Source organism: Cannabis sativa, chromosome 3, assembly GCF_029168945.1.
Source record: "Cannabis sativa cultivar Pink pepper isolate KNU-18-1 chromosome 3, ASM2916894v1, whole genome shotgun sequence".
Lineage (NCBI taxonomy): Eukaryota > Viridiplantae > Streptophyta > Magnoliopsida > Rosales > Cannabaceae > Cannabis > Cannabis sativa.
The window spans coordinates 39,735,541-39,755,681 of NC_083603.1; positions in this window are offsets into that span (position 1 = coordinate 39,735,541).

Below are 20,141 nucleotides of genomic sequence, written 5' to 3' on the forward strand. Positions count from 1 at the left end.
GGTCTTGGTCACGGTCCTTGTCTTGTTCTACGGTCCTGGTTCTTCGATCCTTGTTCAGGTTCTAATTTTGGGTCCCAGGTCTAGGTCTGGGTTCGGGTTTGGTTCTTCGCCTAGGTTCTGGTCCTAGTCTGAGTCCCAAATCTAGACACCGACTACTGGTCTATTCCAGGCCCCGTTACCCGAATCACGAGTCAAGATATGGATCTCTGTCACGAATCTCGGTCTGGTTCTGGTTCAGGTCCCAGGTCCCATTTCTGAGTTTGGGTTCGAGATCGAGATCGGGGTGCGGTTCTAGGTCCGGACCCTGGTTCTGTGTCATAGTCTGGTTCCATGTTTGGGTCTGAGTTCATGTTCGGGTTCGGGTCTCGAGTCCAGGTTTGGGTTGGGATCCGGGTCCGATTCCCAATTCGGGTCTAGGTCTGATTTGGAGTCCGGGTCCTGGTTCGGTTACGGTTTAAGATCTAGGTCCAACTTCAGTTATGTTTCCAAGTCCAAGTCCTAGTTCCAGTCCCGGTCATAGGGTACGGGTTCTTGTCCACTTTTGGGTTTGGGATATTATTTAGGTCCGGGTCCTCGTTAGGGTTCGTGTCCTGTGCTGGGTCCTAAATCCAGAAACTAACTACGGGTTTTGTCCAAGCCCTGGGTCTAGATCCGGATCCCAATCTCGGGTCCTAGTGTGGTTCCATTTCTGGTGCCGGGTGACGAGCTGGGTCCTAGGTTCAAGTTCGAGTCACTGTCATGTACTAGGTCTCTTTCCTAGTTCGAGTCCTCGTCATAGTTTTGGTTCGGGTCTGGATTTCAGTGTAGGTCCAGATCAGGCTCTGGGTGTGGGTTCCCGTCCTGGGTCTTCGTCTATGTTGGGTCCGAGTCCCAAGTTCCAATCCAAATCTGAGTCTGTATTCAGTTCTGGGTCTAAGTCCTTCGTTCTGATCCTGGCCTGGGTTCGAGTTTGGGTTCGGGTTCGCTTTGGGTCTGATTCAAGGTGTGGGTTTGAGTTCAGGTCCGAGTCTGTGTCCCCGTTTGTGTCTACGTCTAGACCTCGATCTGGGTCTAAGTTCGGGTCAAGGTCCAAGTTGGGGTCCCTAGTGCGGGTCCAAGTTTGGGTCTGGGTCAGGATCTCGGTCCAGATGTAGGTCCAACATTTCGATCCCGGTTTGGGTCTTGGTCCGAGTCTAGGTAAGTATCTGGATCCCTATCTAGGTGCAAGTCTGTGTTTGAAATCGGGTCCCAGATGTAGGTGCAGGTCCGGGTCTCAATTCCGGTCTGGGTACACGATCGTGTCTGGGCCCGAGTTCAAGTCTCAGTTTGGGTCTGAGGCTAGTCTGTGTTTGGTTCTAGGTCTGGGTCTAGGTCCTGGTCACGGTTTTAGTCTTGTTCTAGGGTCCTGGTTCGATGATTCTTGTTTAAGTTCTTATTTTTGCTCCCAGGTCTAGGTTTGGGTTCGGGTTTGGTTCTTCGTCTGGGTTCTGGTCCTAATCTGAGTCCCAGATCTAGACATCGACTACTGGTCTGTTCCAGTTCCCGTTACCCGAATCCTAAGTCAAGATCTGGATCACTGTCACTTGTCTCAATCTGGTTCTGGTTCAGGTCCCAGGTCGCATTTCTGAGATTGGGTTCGGGATCGAGACTGGGGTGCGGTTCTAGGTCCTGACCCTAGTTCTGTGTCCCTAGTCTTGTTCCTTGTTTGGTTCCATTTGCGATTCTTAGTTCGAGTTTAAGTTTGAGTTCAGATCGGAGTTCCGCTTCCGTCCGACTTTGGATTCCGTATGGATTTCGCCCAGGTCCGCATCAGCTCCGGTGTGGGTTCGCGTTCTGGGTCTTGGTCTAGGTTGGGCCAAAGTCCCAAGTTCCAATCCCGATCTGAGTCTGGATTCAGTTCTGGGTCTGAGTCCTTTGTTTTGATCCTGGTTTGGTTTGGGTCCGATTCTAGGTGTGGGTTTGAGTTCGGGTCCGAGTCTGTGTCCGGGTTTGTGTCGAGGTGTGGACCCTGATTTGGTTCTAGGTTCGGGTCTAGGTCCAAGATGGGGTCCTGAGTGCGGGTCCAAGTTTGGGTCGGGGTCAGGATCTCGGTCCAGATCTAGGTCCAGCATTTCGATCCCAGTCTGGGTCTTGGTCCGAGTCCATGTTCTTATCCGGATCCCTATCTAGGTCCAAGTCTATGTTTGGGATCGGGTCAAAGATTTAGGTCCAGGTTTGGGTCTCAGTTCCGGTCTGGGTACACGACCGTGTCCGGGCCCGAGTTCCAGTTTCAATTTGGGTCTGAGGCTAGGTCTGTGTTCGGTTCTACGTCTGGGTGCAGGTCATGGTCACGATCCTAGTCTTGTTCTAGGGTCCTGGTTCAGCGATTCTTATTCAGGTTCTAATTTTGGGTCCCAGGTCTAGGTCTGGGTTTGGGTTTGGATCTTCGTCTGGGTTCTGGTCCTATTCTGAGTCCCAGATCTAGACACCGACTAATGGTCTGTTCTAGGCCCCTTTACCTGAATCCTAACTGAAGATCTCGATCACTGTCATGGCTCTCGGTCTGGTTCTGGTTCAGGTCCCAGGTCCCATTTCTGAGTTTGGGTTCGGGATCGAGAATAGGGTGCGGTTCTAGGTCCCGACCCTGGTTCTGTGTCCCTAGTATGGTTCCATGTTTGAGTCTGAGTTCAGGTTCGGGTTCGGGTCCTAAGTCCAAGTTTGAGTTTGGAACCAGGTCCGGCTCCTAATTCGGGTCTAGGTCTTATTTGGAGTCCGGGTCCTAGTCCGGTTATGGTTCTTGATCTAGGTGCAATTTCAGTTATGATTCCTAGTCCAAGTCCTAGTTCCAGTCCGGGTCAACTTCAGGTTTTGGTTCCAATTTTGGGTCACAGGTTACGGGTTCAGGTCCACTTTTAGGTTTGGGACTTGGTTCCGGTCTGGGTGTGGGTTTGGGTCCTCGTCAGGGTTCGTGTCCAGGGCAGGGTCCCAAATCCAGACACAGACTACGGGTTTTATCAAAGCCGTGGGTCCAGATCTGGATACCAATCTCAGGTCCCAGTCTTGTTCCATTTCTGGTGTCAACTCACGTGTTGGGGTCCTATGTTCAAGTTCGAGTTTGGGTCGGATACTAGGACCCAGTCCTAGTTATGTTTTTCAAGTCCCTATCCTTATTCTGGGTCCAAGTCCCAGTTATTCTGTGGGTTTAGGTCCCGGTCTAGGTTCGGTTTCGAGTCCTAGTCTCGGTTCGGGTTTAGGTCTCTGTCTGGGTTTTGATCTGGGTTCAGGTTTGGGTTTAGGTCCTGGTCCTGGTCCTAGTTAAGTTCTAGTTCCATTTGCGATTCTGAGTTCGAGTTTGGGTTTGAGTTCGGGTCGGAGTTCGAGTCCTCGTCTGAGTTTGGGTTTGGGTCTGAATTTCAGTCTAGGTCCAGATTAGGCTCCGGGTGTGGGTTCGCGTCCTGGGTCTTGGTCAAGGGTTGGTCCAAGTCCCAAGTTCCAATCCTGATCTGAGTCTGGATTCAGTTCTAGGTATAAGTCCTTGGTTCTGATCCTGGACAGGGTTCGAGTTTGGGTCTGGGTCCGGGTCTAGCTTTGGGTCTGATTCTACGTGTGGGTTTGAGTTCGTGTTCAAGTCTTTGTCCGGGTTTTGTGTCCAGGTCTGGACCCCGATCTCGGTCTAGGTTCGGGTCCAGGTCCAACTTGGGGTCTCGAGTGCGGGTCAAAGTTTGGGTCTGGGTCAAGATCTAGGTCTAGATCCAAGTCAACTATTTCGATCCCAGTCTGGGTCTTGGTCCGAGTCCAGGTTCTTATCCAGATCCCTATCTAGGTCCGAGTCTGTGTTTGGGATCGTGTCCCAGATTTAGCTCCAGGAACGGGTCTCAGTTCCGCTCTACGTACACGACCGTGTCTGGGCCCGAGTTCCAGTCTCAGTTTTGGTCTAAGGTTAGGTCTGTTGCGGTTCTACGTCGAGGTCCGTGTCTTGGTCACGGTCCTAGTCTTGTTCAAGTGTATTTGTTGGGCGATTCTTATTCAGACTCTAATTTCAGGTCCCAGGTCTACGTCTGGGTTCGGGTTTGGTTCTTAGTCTTGGTTTTGGTCTTAATCTAAGTCCCAAATCTAGACACTGACTACTAGTCTGTTCCAGGCCCCTTTACCCGAATACCAATATCTGGATCACTGTCACGGGTCTCGGTCTGGTTCTGGTTCACGTCCCAGGTCCCATTTCTGAGTTTGGGTTCGGGATCAAGAATGTGGTGCGATTCTAGGTCATGACCCTGGTTCTGTTTCCCTAGTCTGGTTCCATGATTGGGTGTAATTTTAGGTTCGGGTTCGGGTCCCGAGTCCAGGTTTGGGTGGGGATCCGGGTCTGTCTCCCAATTCGGGTCTAGGTCTGATTTGGAGTCCGGGTCCTGGTCTGGTTACGGTTCTGGATCTAGGTCCAATTTCATTTATGATTCCAAGTCCAAGTCCTAGTTCCAGTCCCAGTCAACTTCGGGTTTTGGTTCCAATTTTGGGTCACACGGTACGGGTTCTGGTCCACTTTCGGGTTTGGGACTGGGTTTAGGTCCGGGTGTGGTTTCGGGTCCTCGTTGGGGTTCAGGTCCAGGGCTGGGTCATAAATCCAGAAACTGACTACCGATTTTGTCCAAGCCAAGGATCCAAATGCGAAACCCAATCTCAGGTACTAGAGTGGTTCCATTTCTGGTGTTGGGTCACGAGCTGGGTCCTAGGGTCAAGTTCGGGTCTGGGTCAGGTACTAGGTCTTGGTCCTAGTTTTGTTTCCCAGGTACCTATCCTGATTCTTGGTCCAGGTCCTGGTTATTGTGTGGGTTTGGGTCACGGTCTAGGTTCAGGTTCATGTCCCAGTCTCGGTTAGGGTTTAGGTCTCTGTCTGGGTTTTGATCTGGGATCGGGTTTGGGTTTAGGTCCTGGTCCTGGTTCTAGTCCTAGTTCGACTCTAGTTCCATTTGCAATTCTTAGTTCGCGTTCGGGTTTGAGTTCAGATCGGAGTTCGAGTCCTGGTCTGGGTTTTGGTTCGGGTCTGGATTTCAGTCTAGGTCCAGATCAGGCTCCGGGTGTGGGTTCGCGACCTCGGTCTTGGTCTAGGTCGGGTCTGAGTCCCAAGTTCCAATCCAGATCTGCGTCTGGATTCAGTTCTGGGTCTAAGTCTTTGGTTCTGATCCTGGTCTGGGTTCGTGTTTGCGTCCGGGTCCGGGTCTAGCTTTGGGTCTAATTCAAGGTGTGGGTTTGAATTCGGGTCCAAGTCTATGTCTAGGTTTGTGTCCTGGTCTGGACCCCAATCTAGGTCTAGGTTTGGGTCCAGGTCCAGCTTGGGGTCCCGAGTGCGGGTCCAAGTTTGGGTCTGGGCCAAGATCTCGGTCCAGATCCAAGTCCAACATTTCGATCCCAGTCTAGGTCTTGGTACGAGTCCAAGTTCTTATCTGGATCCCTATCTAGGTCCAAGTCATGGTTTGGGATCGGGTCCCAGATTTAGGTCCAGGACCGGGTCTCAGTTCCGCTCTGCGTACACGATCGTGTCTGGGCCTGAATTCCAGTCTCAGTTTGGGTCTTAAGCCAGGTCTGTGTTTGGTTCTACGTCTGGGTCCTAGTCTTTGTCACAGTCCTAGTCTTGTTCTAGGGTCCGTGTTCGGCGATTCTTGTTCAGGTTCTAATTTTAGGTCCCAGGTCTACGTCTAGGTTCGGGTTTGGTTTTTCGTCTTGGTTTTGGTCCTAATCTATGTACCAGATCTAGACACCGACTACTAGTCTGTTCCAGCCCCCGTTACCCGAATCCAAATATCCGGATCACTGTCATGGGTCTCGGTCTGGTTCAGGTTCACGTCCCAGGTCCCATTTTTGAGTTTGGGTTTGGGATCGAGACAGTGGTGCGGTTCTAGGTCCCGACCATTGTTTGTGTCCCTAGTCTGGTTCCATGTTTGGGTCTGAGTTCAGGTTCGGGTTCGGGTCCCGAGTCCAGGTTAGGGTGGGGATCCGGGTCCGGCTCCCAATTCGGGTCTAGGTCTGATTTGGAGTCCGGGTTATGGTCTGCTTACGGTTCTGGATCTAAGTCCAATTTCAGTTATGATTCCAAGTCCAAGTCCTAGTTCCAGTCCCGGTCAACTTCCGGTTTTGGTTCCAATTTTGGGTCACACGGTACGGGTTCAAGTCCACTTTTGGGTTTGGGACTGGGTTTAGGTCCGGGTGTGGTTTCGGGTCCTCGTTAGGGTTCCGGTCCAGGGCTGCGTCCCAAATACAGACATTGACTACGGGTTTTGTCCAAGCCCAGGATCAAGATCTGGAACCCAATCTCGGGTCCTAGTGTGGTTCCATTTCTGGTGCCGGGTCACGAGCTGGGTCCTAGGTTCAAGTTCGGGTCTGGGTGAGGTACTGTTGGAAATTATTTTACCAGGATCTCAGATCTACTCACAAGTATGTTTATTAACATCCTAAATATGAACTTTCTTAAACGATAAAATAAACACATATAAAGTTTAAGAAACCTTACATTGGGTGCAGCGGAATATAATGACTCCTTCCGTTCAGATATCTATCCCTTGATTCCTTTCTGTAGCAGAGCATGATCAATATCTGAACCTGGATCTCTTTCTCTGAATCTTTGATGCTGAAACTCCTTTGCTGATGATCTTTCTTCACGATCTTCCTCACTATGATTGAGGTATTGCTTGATGTGTGTGGGCACTACTCTAATCACTAAGGATTTCAAAATTCAAGAGGGAAGAGAAAGAAGAAGTGGCAGCTAAAGATAGGGAGAGAGAAAGGCTCATGTTTTTCTCTGAAGGAAAAATAGAAAATTTTAAGTGTAAATTTCCTGAAGCCTTCACTATCTATTTATAGCATTCCACTAGGGTTAGGTTTGAATTATTTGGCATTAAAATAATGAAAAAATCAGTTTAAATTTCCTACAAAAGTGGCTGGCCTATACAAGTGGATTGGGCCTTGCTTTTTGCAATTTTGCAATTTTAACACCTTTTTGTATCTGATTTTCTCAAAAATGCCAATTTCCTAATTCAACCATTTAAATGCTGTTGCTCCAGAATTCGCCCAAAATACGTGGACCAGTCGAGAGGGGACACGTGGATCAGATAACTTGTAAACATTTACTAAGTCTTTGTGCGCCACAAGGAAGCGCTGTTAGCATGGGTCCCGGAGGAGGCACCTGGAGTACAAGGTACTCCAGGAAGCTAGGATAGCGTGAAAGCTCTCCGGGATATGTCAGGTCTCTCCCGAGCAATCAAGTCGCATTTAATGCTGCATGGGAGGAAGCGTATTGGGACTGTAACACGCAATAAAGTCTGACGGCACAACCCCCAAACAGCAGCGCTACAGTAATGATCATTTAAGTCTAGCGACGGCTACTCTGCGAAGAGTCACGTCAATCACAAGGCAAAAAGGACATTCTTCATAAAAGCCCTACAGCACCTAGGGATTTGACCATGCATCACCCATGGTATATTCATTGGAAATGCCCAACTTTATGGATACTTACAGATACATGTGTAAGAACAATTCTAGGGATTACCCCACCAAAACACTATAAATACCCCCTCAAAGCTCATTTAATGGGGAGAGAATCTTGGTTTGCAAAAGAGCAAGAAGAGAAAATACTCACCAAGAACATTCTCTGTATTTAAGAGAAAGACATTCTCTCAAGTGTAGAATCTGTATTAAATACATCCATTAATAACAGAGACTCGTGGACTAAGGCTCATTAACGCCCCAACCACGTAAAAAATCTTCATCTCACTTTCTTACAGCTCTTCATTACAATTATATTTTAATAGTTGCCGAAAATCTCGGTCAACAAATGCCTTTAATAACTATAAATAATTATTAAATAATATTGTCATTTATCATATTTATTAATTGAACCATACAAAGTATCATAATTAACAAATATGCCCCTATAAACTCTTTCTTTACAATTTCGCCCTTACTTAGTGAAAAATTCACAAATAGACATAGTCTAATTTGTGAATTATAATTGATTAATCAAAACCAATTACATGAGTCTTACAAGCAATATTATCTCAACTAGTGGGGGGACCATGGGTCTATATAATCGAGCTTCCAATAAGTAGATCAAGAATTTAGCACTAAAATTCACTAACTTATTAATTCTTCGTTGAATCCACGCATAGAACTTAGAATTGCACTCTCAGTATATAGAATGCTCTATATGTTCCACCATATAGACACATCATTAGTTATCCATTGTTATAATCCTAATTTGATCAATGATCCTCTATATGAATGATCTACACTGTAAAGGGATTAAATTACCGTTACACCCTACAATGTATTTATTCCTTAAAACACTTAACCCCGTATAAATGATATTTCAGCTTATGTGAAATGAGTACTCCACCATTTATGTTCGTTTGGTCAAGCTCGAAGGAGATCATCCTTTGCTTACTATTCGCCAGATAGAAGCTATAGATTCCATGTTTATGATAGCGCTCCCACTCAATTGCACTACCGTGTTCCCAAAATGTACGTATCACCCTGACCTAAAAGTAGGCTTAACTAACAAATCAAAGAACACGAATAGCCTCTCGAGATGGAGCCTAATCATATCAGGATTAAGATCATTTGATCTAGGATCAACTAGGCGATATTGACTTGAATAGATATTACGGTAAGTTTAATAAATCTAAGTCAAAGTTCAATATCTGTCCCTTCCGATGCATACTCCATGCATCCAACCCGAGCTTTACTTTAACCAATGTTCTGGAAAGAACATAGTATTTCTCCAAATACAAGTAAACTCTTGTTGTAGATTATCATATCGCAAAACCCCGTGTCCGATAAATCTAGGAAACTTTATTCACATAGTCATGTTTACTTTCCAATGTGTTGACAAGACAATAAACAAGATCAAGTATGTGAAAAGGGTTTCGTATGAATTTATACATTATGTACATATAATCATGAAATAAATCATGTGAACCATGCAACATGAAATGTTATTTCTGATCTATATTAATAAGTAAATCTGATTATATTGAAATGAGTTTTATTTAGGGCATAAAACCCAACAAACTCCCACTTGCACTAATATAAAACAAAAAAGTGCGTTTCAAATAATCTCAACACCTTGATATACAAATCAAGTGTAGTAGTAGTAAACTCCTTGTAATAGGATCTGAAAGGTTGAATTAACCACAACCTTTTCTCCACTATTACTCTTCCTTAATCACAAAATCATTGATAATGTGAAATTCCTCTCTATATGTTTACTCTCTTGGGATACTGGATTCTATATCTTTGGCAACTACTTTTGGTTAATTAGGAAATTAACACTAGTAGTTTAAGGCAATTTGGAATGGTGCCAAAGATGTATAGAACTTTCTTTAGACTGAATAAGTACCTTTCCTGCAACCTTAACATTCAGTCCCTCTCTGGTAGACCTAGAGATTTCAGATAGGTTTTTATACTTCTCCAAAATCACTATTCCACCCCCAGAGTAACCACCATCTTATCAGAAATATTTACTAGTACATTGGCAAATTTCGAAATCTGATGTGGTGTAGTCTAAGAGTTTTAAACACACTCTTATAGACTAACATATAGTTCCTCTTCTTAATCTTAAAATTTACTTGATTGTCTTCCAATGTTCTTCTCCTGGATTAATCTGATACCTACTCATTACTCCCACTCAACAGCAGGTGTCTGGTCTAAGGCATACAAAAGCATATCTAAGACCTCTCACTGTTGATATAAGAAATTCTTTCATGGCTTTATCTTTTCTGAAATAGTTAAGACTTTTCCTTAGATAAATAAAATCTATACCTAAAAAGTTGTGAAGCTTCTATAGATTGCCATTAGAAAGAAAATGCTTAAGCATCTTACTAAAGTAAGTTGCTTGCATTAGAGTAAGTAATTACCAGGTATACCACAAGCCATAGGTTTAGATAAACTCAAACCTATAATACTAGGAACAGGAAGTTTTGTTAAGTATATAGAATAGACTTATTAACTAAAATTTCCTTTAATGTCCTTGTAATAGAAAACTTTAGGTTATTCCATGTGAACGGATTAAACCATAGTTCTATTGGCTTTCTTCTTAGTTTCTTATCTTGACAATCCATTACTTGTTTAAACTCACAATGGATTTAAATCACTAGTGTCTCCCAAGTCATAAGAAGGTGAGTTCCTAGAAACTCTCCCACTACGACAAGGCACCGTGAATTATGTCTAAGAAAACTAAATGGTATTGATCTCTTCGGTTGTGACAAGACAACAGAGGCAGTGGGATCATCATATGTTATATAAGATGATGGAACACTTTTGGAATCAAGAATTAAATATCTCCTTTATTTGCTACTTGTTTTCAGACTTAGTCATTATCTTAGAAAAGTAGTATTTGTTTGAACAAACACTTTCTTATCTATTGACAATGGGATGGTCCACCCCTACTCACTTAGAATAGCTAACAAACCATGGTTAATGGTTCTAGCTTTTCTTAAGATTTTGATTAGGTCATCCATGAATCTAGTAATGATTTACATTAAGTATACAACCATTACATCATTCTGAAATTGTATTACCATAGAAGGAATTAGGCAACGACTAGTAACTAATCATCAACATGCAACTCGAAATTTCTGGGGAGGTAAGTTTGGATATAATTCAAAAATCAATTTAATGATCTTTGAACTGCATATCTACTAACTATTTCTCCACCCCTATCAGTTCGCAAGATCCTTAACCACTTACCTTAATGGTTTTAACCATTGCTAGAAATTAATGAAATTTTTCAAACATTTCAAATTTCTTTGCTAAAAGGTATAATCTAGAGTTATCATTTTAAGAATACAACGAAAAACTCATATCCACCCCTGAATGTACATCCATCTGCGAATGAGATGAACTACTTTCAGTGGATATAGGCATATTAACTCTTTGCAGAGATTGATCATGTCTAATTCACTATGAACAAGATATAAATGCCATAGATTAAAAAAATGTGGTAGTGTCTTTTGATGACATAGGTTTAGTTACATCAAAGAGTTCTTAGAATAGTGCAAGTGGATCCTGGTCACAGAATACCTAACTCATATTCCATACAGTTTGAATCCATTAATAAAAGATGGATATTAAACACTTGAGAAAGTGTAACTGTATTGTATCTGGAATTAGAAATATAAGAAAATTTCTGTTTGGATTCTAAAATTAAAGTCAAAGACTTAAATTCAACCAAATATAATGAGTAATTCTTTCTTGGACCACCACTACTAATACAAACTCTAAGTCAGATTTGCCCATACAAGTAGGAGATTTCTAAGATTGAAGATTTATATCAATTGGGAATAGAATTTTGGGATTATAATCATATGCGTCATTTAATTTCTTAAGAGAAAATATAATGACATGAAATGATTTATAGACCATTCATCCAATGATATGTTTTGAAGCTAATTCGAAATGAATAAGCTAAGAGGAATTAGGATAATTTCGTTTATAAATAAGAATCCAACGATGCTTCGATTAGCGAAAGACAAAGTAATCTTATTTATGTAATCTTCTTGTTTCATATTGTATATGCGACATCTAATTGTTCATCAATTGATGACACCTTAGACTAGTATTTTTACAATACTTATCTTTCGAGATCTTACACTATTATGTATGTCTAATGGTGAAAATCCATTAGGGATTTATCTCATTAGAAAAACAAACATGTTAGACCAACAATGAAGATTCGAAATTAAACTACAACTTAATAACAGAAAATAACATGGTTCAATATAAATTCATACACAATTCAGAAATTATAAACATATAGCAAGTAGGAATGACTAGTGAAAATACTAAAACATACAATCCTAAATAATTTCCAAGGTTTTCAACAAACTGATACAAAGGTCCCGTAGGCGAGAGTCAAAGCATCATTTATTGAATAGAGTTGTCAGCTCATCTAAAATAGAAACCATTCTAGCAACCTTTTATTCGATCAAAATAAGAATCCAACGTTGTCCCGGTAGGCGAGAGTCAAGGTTATTCTCATTTCATGAGCCTCTACCATTGTTTCATGTTTCATAAGTTTATCTCTAAGTAGTCACCGTAGGGGAGAGTCTAATAGAGACGAAAACTTACAAAACACTTATCAAATGAAATCTTACGGTGTTAAATGCGTTCAACGAATAACCATCCATAGGGGGACGAAGTCTAGCGTCTCGAGGTTATATTGAAAACATTTAACTTTTGTAAGACCAACAATGGAGATCGAATATCTTAATAATAATCAAGCTCATTATTTAAAGTGAGTTGTATTTTCTTTGATTCTCTTTATTTAATTTATTTATTTTAAATATATATTTATTTAAAATTTCCAATTTAGAATGAAAAATTCTAAATATAAATTTTAATTTAATATTTATAAATTTTACTTAGATGGATATGAAAATAACATGAATTATTTCTATCTTAGTAATAATTTCCAATAAATATTTAGAAAAATATTCAATTTAAGTTGTTACAAAATTAATATAAATTAATTTACAACGCAAATTTAATTTTCTATAAATATATATTGCATTTCGAAAAATTAAAGTATTTAAGAATACAATTTTCGAAAATGCACGTTAAAATAAAAAATTAATCCTGGAAAAATTATTCTAATTTAATGTTGGCCCAAAATTAATTAATAAAATTAATTTACAACAAAAAATATAATTTTCCTATTTAATTAAATATATAAGAAAAATTTCAAATATTTAAGTATGATGATGAAAATCAACTTAAATATTAATTTTCTATTTAATTAAATACACTAGAAAAATACTTCAAGCAAAAATATCATCTATCTAGATTTTCCTTTGACTAATTAATTCAATTTCTAATAATATACTTTAATTTAATTTATTTTAAATTAATCAATAAATGAAAAATTATTGATTTGAGTTGATCCAAGAATTAATTAATATAAATAATTAATTTACAACTTTATCTATTTTTCAAGATAAAATTCGAAATTCTAGCATTTAAGAAATGCAATTTCGAAAATTGATTAATAAAATAAAAAAAATATATTTTGAAAATTATTTAAATTTAGTTGAAAAAATAAATTTCAACTAAAAATAATTTTCTATTTAATTAAATGTCATGAAAAAGAAATATTTAAGTATGATGATAAAAATCAGCTTAGATATTTAATTTTCAAATTAATCAAATGTATTAAATTCAAGAAATAAATAATTAAGTGTAGAGAAGGCTTAATTATTAATTTCTAGTTTAATACTAGGAAAAATATACTTAAAATAAATTGTACCAAAATTAATTAAATAATTAATTTCACAATTTATAAAATTTTCCTATTTAATATTAGAAATAATAAGTAGTCTAGAAATAACTATCTAGAAAATATCTTATTTGACTAAGTATCTTTTCCACAAAATTTGAAAAAATATCTAATTTAAGTTGTATTAGAAAAAATCTAGAACTTAAATATTTTTCAAATTTAAATTTAATTAAATATCAAAAATTAAGTTGTAACCACTTAATTTGAAAATATTTCATTTTAAGTTAATATTCGAAAAGATATTAACTTAAAAAATATCTAAAGAATCTTAATAACCAATGCCTAAAATTCCTCAACTTAATTTTGAAATTTTGAATTCAAAAGATATTCAGATTTAAGTTGGTTAGTTGAAGATAACTAAATATCAACTTAAATAGGAATATTTAATGAAAAATTTAAATTAAGTTCCAGAAAGAATCTAGATGGTTATAATTCTATATTTAATTAAATACAAGAAAATACATATAGTTTAGCTTAGAATAAAAAATTCTTTAAACTATAATTTTCTTAAATTAATTTCAAAATAAATGAAATTAATTATGTTGCTAATCAATTTTTATTAGGTTAAACTAGTGTAATTAACCTAGTGCAGTTGTTCAAATCAGGCAAATGGACCTTCACAATTGGGGTGGTTCATGTGAGGGGGTGCTGGGTTCAGTATGTCGTACCCACTTCTATGGCTCCCAACTCTCACACAAGGCCCAAAAGAGAGGAATTTAACCTTAAAATGAACAACTGTTATTAATTTGACTAAGCCCAAAAACTAAATGGGCCTAAATAAAATCTATCAAAAAACTATGACATTTTATTTAGCAACAGCAACCTATATGCATCTATAATCAAATTAAACACATAGGCTCACACAGGCACACTTTGGATGGGTCCTATCATGTTGCTAGGTCATACACAGATGAAAGAAGATTGTAAATATACCTGTTACAAATTATTATCTTGACCAAGGGAGCCATCAGATCATTAGATCTGGCAAAAGGTAACCATGGCTATTTGCAATCAAGTAATAATAGGTTTTAAAAAACTTACATACAAGCTAAAACCACATACTCCTGCAACAAGGTTAGCTGGATAGTTGGAAGTAGGATTTATTTAATTTTAAATAAATAATTAAAAAATATTTTAATATTCGAAAAATAAAATAAAATTTAAAAAAATTTAAAAAAAAAATATTTAAAATTAAACCTACTTTTTGAAAAATTAGGTTTCAACCAACCTAAATATCATTTCAAAATTTGTTAACTACTTTTAAAAATTAAATGTTATTTTAAAAAATAAAAATTAAATAAAAATTAGAAAAGATAAATAAAATATCTTTTCAGATTTTAAATTTAATTTAAATAAATAAAATAACAAAATTTAAAAATTAGCAAAATATCTTACATCTATTTAAAATTACATGATTATAAATATCTTATTTTAAATTTAAATAAGGTCAAAATATCTAAAAAGATTTAAAAAAAATCTTAAAAGATAAGATATAATTAAAAATATCTTAAAAGATAAGATATCTTAAAAATATCTTAAAAGATTTTATAAATATCTTATAAAATCTGACCTTAAATTTTAAAAAAAATTAAGATATAATCAAATTTAAAAATAAGATAGATTTTTAAGCAAGAAGATAGATACTAATTCTATTCAAATTCAAATTACACTAATATCTTGAATTAAATTTAAAAAATATTAAATTAATTCAAAATGATAATTAGAATTGAATTAGGAATAGGATAGTATAAATACAAAACTATACAAAAAATTGGAAGTTAATTCCATGAAAAAGCATGAAAAATTGAAGAAAAACAAAAAAATTCGAAACTGTACGGACAGATTTGCGATCGCAGGAAAATATCAGCACAGCCCCGATTTTTTCAAATCTTCAAAAAATCATAACTAATTCAAATAAAATCCAAATTAAGTTCTGTAAAAGGCTAACTTGCTTAATGTTTTCCATAATATCCAATAAAAATAATTCTAGAGATAAAATCGCAATTATTTTTCACGAAAATTTCACAAACATCAATCAATCATCAAATAACACTCAATACAACATGATACCATCCAAAGAACATACAAACAATCGTTTTAAAGTCCAAATTTCTTGCAAGTAAATCAATTACCATGGCTCTGAGGCCAGTTGTTGGAAATTATTTTACCAGGATCTTAGATCTACTCACAAGTATGTTTATTAACATCCTAAATATGAACTTTCTTAAACGATAAAATAAACACATATAAAGTTTAAGAAACCTTACATTGGGTGCAGCGGAATATAATGACTCCTTCCGTTCAGATATCTAGCCCTTGATTCCTTTCTGTAGCAGAGCATTATCAATATCTGAACCTGGATCTCTTTCTCTGAATCTTTGATGCTGAAACTCCTTTGCTGATGATCTTTCTTCACGATCTTCCTCACTATGATTGAGGTATTGCTTGATGTGTGTGGGCACTACTCTAATCACTAAGGATTTCGAAATTCAAGAGGGAAGAGAAAGAAGAAGTGGCAGCTAAAGATAGGGAGAGAGAAAGGCTCAGGTTTTTCTCTGAAGGAAAAATAGAAAATTTTAAGTGTAAATTTCCTGAAGCCTTCACTATCTATTTATAGCATTCCACTAGGGTTAGGTTTGAATTATTTGGCATTAAAATAATGAAAAAATCAGTTTAAATTTCCTACAAAAGTGGCTGGCCCTATACAAGTGGATTGGGCCTTGCTTTTTGCAATTTTGCAATTTTAACACCTTTTTGTATCTGATTTTCTCAAAAATGCCAATTTCCTAATTCAACCATTTAAATGCCAATTCTAACTATTTAATAACTATAAATAATTATTAAATAATATTGTCATTTATCATATTTATTAATTGAACCATACAAAGTATCATAATTAACAAATATGCCCCTATAAACTCTTTCTTTACAATTTCGCCCTTACTTAGTGAAAAATTCACAAATAAACATAGTCTAATTTATGAATTATAATTGATTAATCAAAACCAATTACACGAGTCTTACAAGCAATATTATCTCAACTAGTGGGGGGACCATGGGTCTATATAACCGAGCTTCCAATAAGTAGATAAAGAATTTAGCACTAAAATTCACTAACTTATTAATTCTTTGTTGAATCCACGCATAGAACTTAGAATTGCACTCTCAGTATATAGAATGCTCTATATGTTCCACCATATAGACACATCATTAGTTATCCATTGTTATAATCCTAATTTGATCAATGATCCTCTATATGAATGATCTACACTGTAAAGGGATTAAATTACCGTTACACCCTACAATGTATTTATTCCTTAAAACACTTGACCCCGTATAAATGATATTTCAGCTTATGTGAAATGAGTACTCCACCATTTATGTTCGTTTGGTCAAGCTCGAAGGAGATCATCCTTTGCTTACTATTCGCCAGATAGAAGCTATAGATTCCATGTTTATGATAGCGCTCCCACTCAATTGCACTACCGTGTTCCCAAAATGTACGTATCACCCTGACCTAAAAGTAGGCTTAACTAACAAATCAAAGAACACGAATAGCCTCTCGAGATTGAGCCTAATCATATCAGGATTAAGATCATTTGATCTAGGATCAACTAGGCGATATTGACTTGAATAGATATTACGGTAAGTTTAATAAATCTAAGTCAAAGTTCAATATCGGTCCCTTCCGATGCATACTCCATGCATCCAACCTGAGCTTTACTTTAACCAATGTTCTGGAAAGAACATAGTATTTCTCCAAATACAAGTAAACTCTTGTTGTAGATTATCATATCAGTAAAACCCTGTGTCTGATAAATCTAGGAAACTTTATTCACATAGTCATGTTTACTTTCCAATGTGTTGACAGCACAATAAACAGGATCAAGTATGTGAAAAGGGCTTCAGATGAATTTATACATTATGTACATATAATCATGAAATAAATCATGTGAACCATGCAACATTAAATGTTATTTCTGATCTATATTAATAAGTAAATCTGATTATATTGAAATGAGTTTTATTTAGGGCATAAAACCCAACAGGTACTACTTCTTTGTCGTAATTCTGTTTCCCAGGTCCCTATCCTGATTCTTTGTCCAGGTCCTGATTATTGTGTGGGTTTGGGTCCCGGTCAAGGTTCGGGTTCAAGTCCTAGTCTCAGTTCGGCTTTAGGTCTCTGTATGGGTTTTGATTTGGGATCGAGTTTTTGTTAAGGTCCTTGTCGTGGTCCTAGTCCTAGTTCGGTTCTAGTTCAATTTGCAATTCTTGGTTCGCGTTTGGGTTTGAGTTCGGATCAGAGTTCGAGTCCTGGTCTGAGTTTTGGTTCGGGTCTGGATTTTAGTCTAGGTCCAGATCAGGCTCCGGGCGTGGGTTCACGTCCTGGGTCTTGGTCTAGGTCGGGTCCGAGTCCCTAGTTCCAATCCAGATCTGAGTCTGGATTCAGTTCTGGGTCTAAGTCTTTGGTTCTGTTCTGGTCTAGGTTCGAGTTGTCGTCCGGGTCCAGGTCTAGCTTTGGGTCTGATTCAAGGTGTGGGTTTGAGTTCGGGTCCAAGTCTTTGTCCGGGTTTTGTGTCCAGGTCTGGAGCCCGATCTGGGTCTAGGTTCGGGTCCAGGTCCAACTTGAGGTCCCGAGTGCGGGTCCAAGTTTGGGTCAGGGCCAAGATCTCCGTCCAGATCCAAGTCCAACATTTCGATCCCAGTCTGGGTCTTGGTCCGAGTCAAGGTTCTTATCCAGATCCCTATCTAGGTCCAAGTCTGTGTTTGGGATTGGGTCCCAGATTTAGGTCCAAGACTGGGTCTCAGTTCCGGTCTGCGTACACGATCGTGTCTGGGCCTGAATTTCGCCCCGCTTGGGTCTGAGGCTAGGTCTGTGTTTGGATCTACGTCTTGGTTTGGGTCTTTGTCACAGTCCTAGTCTTGTTCTAGGGTCCTGGTTCGGCGATTCTTGTTTAGGTTCAAATTTTAGGTCCCAAGTCTACGTCTTGGTTCGAGTTTGGTTTTTAGTCTTGGTTTTGGTCCTAATCTAAGTCCCAGATCTAGACACCGACTACTAGTCTGTTCAAGGCCCCGTTACCCGAATCCCAATATCCGGATCACTGTCACGGGTCTCGGTCTGGTTCTGGTTCACGTCCCGGGTCCCATTTCTGAGTTTTGGTTCGGGATCGAGACTGTGGTGCAGTTCTAGGTGCCGACCCTGGTTCTGTGTCCCTAGTCTGGTTCAATGTTTTGGTCTGAGTTCAGGTTCGGGTTCAGGTCCCGAGTGTAGGTTAGGGTGGGGATCCGGGTCCGGCTCCCAATTCGAGTCTAGGTCAGATTTGGAGTCCGGGTCCTGGTCTGGTTACGGTTCTGGATCTAAGTCCAATTTTAGTTATGATTCCAAGTCCAAGTCCTAGTTCCAGTCCCAATCAACTTCCGGTTTTGGTTCCAATTTTGGGTCACACGGTATGGGTTCAGGTCCAGTTTTGGGTTTGGGACTGGGTTTAGGTCCGGGTGTGGTTTCGGGTCCTCGTTAGGGTTCAGGTCCAGGGCTAGGTCCCAAATCCAAACACTGACTACGGGTATTGTCCAAGCCCGGGCTCGAGATCCGGAACCCAATCTTGGGTCCTTGTGTGGTTCCATTCTGGTGCCGGGTCACAAGCTGGGTCCAAGGTTCAAGTTCGTGTCTGGGTCAGGTACTAGGTCTTGGTCGTAGTTCTTTTTCCCTGGTCCCTATCCTGATTCTTTGTCCAGGTCCTGGTTATTGTGTGGGTTTGGGTCGCTGTCTAGGTTCGGGTTCAAGTCCTAGTCTCGGTTCGGGTTTAGGTCTCTATCTATTTTTTGATCTGGGATCAGGTTTGGGTTTAGGTCCTGGTCCTGGTCCTAGTCCTAGTTCGGTTCTAGTTCCATTTGCAATTCTTAGTTCGCGTTTGGGATTGAGTTCGGATCGGAGTTCGAGTCCTGGTCTGAGTTTTGGTTCGGGTCTGGATTTCGCCCAGTCCGCATCAGCTCCGGGTGTGGGGTCGCGTCCTGGGTCTTGGTCTAGGTCGGGTCCGAGTCCCAAGTGCCAATCCAGATCTGAGTCTGGATTCAGTTCGGGGTCTAAGTCTTTGGTTCTGATCCTGGTCTGGGTTCGAGTTTGCGTCCGGGTCCGGGTCTAGCTTTGGGTCTGATTCAAGGTGTGGGTTTGAGTTCGGGTCCGAGTCTGTGTCAAGGTTTGTGTCCAGGTCTGGACCCCGATCTGGGTCTAGGTTCGGGTCCACGTCCAAGTTTGGGTCCTGAGTGCGGGTTCAAGTTTGGGTCTGGGTCAGGATCTCGGTCCAGATGTAGGTCCAACATTTCGATCCCAGTCTGGGTCTTGGTCCGAGTCAAGGTATGTATCTGGATCCCTATCTAGGTCGAAGTCTTTGTTTGGTATCGGGTCCCAGATTTAGGTCCAGGTCCGGGTCTCAATTTCAGTCTGGGTACATGATCGTGTCCGGGCCCAAGTTCCAGTCCCACTTTGGGTCTGAGGGTAGGTCTGTGTTCGGTTCTACGTCTAGGTCCGGGTCCTCGTCCTGCTCACGGTCTTAGTCTTGTTCTAGGGTCCTGGTTCAACGATTCTTGTTTAAGTTCTAATTTTGGGTCCCAGGTGTAGGTCTGTGTTCGGGTTTGGTTCTTTGTCTGGGTTCTGGTCCTAGTCTGAGTCCGAGATCTAGACACCAACTACTGGTCTGTTCCAGCTCCCGTTACCTGAATCCCGAGTCAAGATCTGGATCACTGTCACGGGTCTCGGTCTTGTTTTTGTTCAAGTCCCAGGTCCCATTTCTGATTTTGGGTTCGGGATCGAGACTGGGGTGCGGTTCAGGTCCCGACCCTATATCTGTTTCCATAGTCTGGTTCC